This window comes from Chlorocebus sabaeus, chromosome 26, assembly GCF_047675955.1.
Source record: "Chlorocebus sabaeus isolate Y175 chromosome 26, mChlSab1.0.hap1, whole genome shotgun sequence".
In the NCBI taxonomy this organism is placed as follows: domain Eukaryota; kingdom Metazoa; phylum Chordata; class Mammalia; order Primates; family Cercopithecidae; genus Chlorocebus; species Chlorocebus sabaeus.
The window spans coordinates 29,500,598-29,503,315 of record NC_132929.1 but is presented as its reverse complement, the minus strand read 5'-3'; the positions used below and the strand labels follow the sequence as shown (position 1 = coordinate 29,503,315).

The following is a 2,718-nucleotide window of genomic DNA, read 5'->3' as shown; positions in this document are numbered from 1 at the left end:
GGTAACACTGCTTTCTCTGCATTCAGTGCTCAAGTGGTTCTCTGTACAATGTGTTCTTACAAAATATGTCCACTTGACTGACACGTGCAAAATACTGATGGACAAACTCAACATGAAATGCAATAGTTCAAAGAAAGAATTAAAAAGAAGTGAGGGAAATAAAGGTTTTGGATAAATTAGCTTAAAAGGGGGTTGTCACCAGACCTAGAATGCTCTTGGCTGGCCCTGGCTCTCCGAGAGCTCTGAATCGTCTGGGAATTAATGCAATATGGTTATCAGTCAATGTTGCCATTAAAATATTTTAAAATAATCATTACAACCTAAATTCAACCATGTAAACAGCACTACACACAGCACAAACCTGCCCTGAGAAACAATATGCAAAACTGAGATCTGACACTATATCATCCGGTGATGTTAATTCAACCTAACAGTCCCATCCTCCTTCCCTGTTCTGCACCCTGCCACACACACACACACACAGACACGGACACAAATCTAATTTGTGCAATAAATAATGGGCTCATTCTATGGAAGATTTCAAACAAAAATACACAAAATGTATGTAGCCAGGTTCAAATATTTTTGGAGACTCCCCCCCCAAAAAAGAAACAAAAATAATTTTAAAAAATGAAAAAAGTGCCTAAAATATGATAAAGTATATTAGAGCCCTTTCAGATACAAGGCAGAGAAAGATGTAAAGTAGAAAATGTCCAGATCTTCAGTAATTTCCAGAAAGGTCTAATGCCTTGGTTGGCTGCAGGGCAGTAGCAAATCTTTGTTGCTGCTCCTGGGACAGAGCCACTAAGTCTGCTTCTTAGGACATAAGCCCTCAGGCCCTTGGCTGAGTGTACCTGTCCCTTCCCCTTCTCTTTTCCTTTGCTGCATTTCCCACTCCACAAACATATCAAAGAGGCTTGGCCAGGCCTTATCTTTGCTATAGTTGCTGAGGTCAGGACCTCACCTGAGTGAAGTTAAAGAACATGTTCCAAGTGTCCTGGGTGATGTCCTTGATCCCTGAGGGGTTCTCTCTTACGAAGTTCAGCCATTGGTCCAATACCGGAGGACTGTTCTGGGTAAAGACTAGTTTGCACAGTGCGATGGCTATTTCCCGGTGCAGTGACCAGCGCTCTTCTTTAGCATCCAGGCCAAACTGAAATGTAAACTGGTAGAGATCCTTGAATTTATGCGCTTGTTTAGCTTCTGTGAAGAGGCTAGAAACTGTACACAGATTCCGTCAATACTGTCTGCACTTACTGCTTTGCAGCCAACAAAAAACTCCTTCCTGTTGAATCTGCACATGGTTGCAGCCTCGAACTTCCAAACCAAGAGCAGCATTCAAAATTCTGCGGGGTCAACACAAAGGTCATCGCAAAAACACTCCATCCCTTCCTCCAAAATTGCAATCTTCCACTCGTCTTTGTAGCACCTGAACAGTTCTTTCAACTGTCAATGCCGAGGAAGACTCCTCGGCGTTGAACGTGGACTCTCCCGAGCATCAGCTGCTGGCAGGCCTCAGCAGCAGCCTCCACCTTCTTGGTCCCATTGATGAGGATGTTCCCACCTGGCTTGCCGTAGGGTGGCACCTGCTCCTCACGGTGGCCTGCACCCCACCTGCTGTGTGATTTGCTGCTGGGGTCACGGGCTCCATTTGTGTTGCCCAGGGTCGATGAAGGATTCTTGCACTTGGTGACACATTGACCCATTGTGCTGGTGGCCCCGCCTCTAGAGTGGCTCCCTCCACATTGGATGCCCTGGCTACAGCTGGCCCACATACCTCAAAATACCATCAGCTGGAGGAGCCAGCCAACCCACCACTCCAAAAGCAAGTGGCATCAACTGGCTTTTTAACAGAAGGTTTGTCCAAAAGCAGCTGCTCCAAATGTTCCTCCAGTCAAATGCTTCCTAGAGACGATGGAGGTCCAGGGGGTCCAAACCACCTACCCTCCCCCCTCACATTTCCAGCTCACTTACCCACGCTGCCACCTCTTCTTCCACCACTGCCACCACCTCTTCATTGTTGGGCAACCGGAAGCTCCCCCACCCCCCAAGGCCTGTATTCCCTCTTAAAACCCACAAGGCATAAGTGATAGCTAAAGGATGTCTATTTGTATTATAGCTACTCATCCATGCATTACATTCTTTGCTTGAGTGTGAGCTCCTTGGGGTAGAAACTATTATATTGATCATTCACCCTGCCCAACCCTAATCCTAAACTTGGAAAACTGCCCATAGGTTATTGTCATGTGCAGGGAGCAGTGTAGCAGTACAGTCTAAGCTCAGGGACAGACACAGTTCAGGGAATGGTAACAGAAGAGCTAGACTCCCAGGACAGGGGCCTCCAGCACATACCTAATATTGACTCCTACATATACTAAGTACGGTCTCAAAAGTAGTTTACAGAACTGAATTGAAAGTCAGGATCCATTGACTTCTTTAAATATTTTCAATGCTTTAATTTCTAAGTCTGTTAAACTATAGAAATCTATTAGAAGAATGGTATACCTCTGAATTCACAATTATATGTAAACTTAAATGGTGGTTTGCTAAAGATAGCTCAGAAAAGTTCCCATAGAGGAGAAATTTGGCCATTTTGTGAGACGCAGTTAGATGGGGCTTCCAGATAGAAGCTAGATCCCTGGTGAGTTAGTTTAGCCTAGGAGAAAAGTAAGGTATTAAAAATAATAGAAAATGATTGTCTCCCCAATGTATTTGATA

The 2,718-nt window shown here is 44.7% G+C and overlaps 1 pseudogene; it reads right to left on the bottom strand.

Moving 5' to 3' along the window:
* Positions 1 to 776: 776 nt before the first annotated feature.
* LOC119627875 (DCN1-like protein 3 pseudogene) lies at positions 777 to 1,706 on the bottom strand (annotated as a pseudogene).
* Positions 1,707 to 2,718: the final 1,012 nt, after the last annotated feature.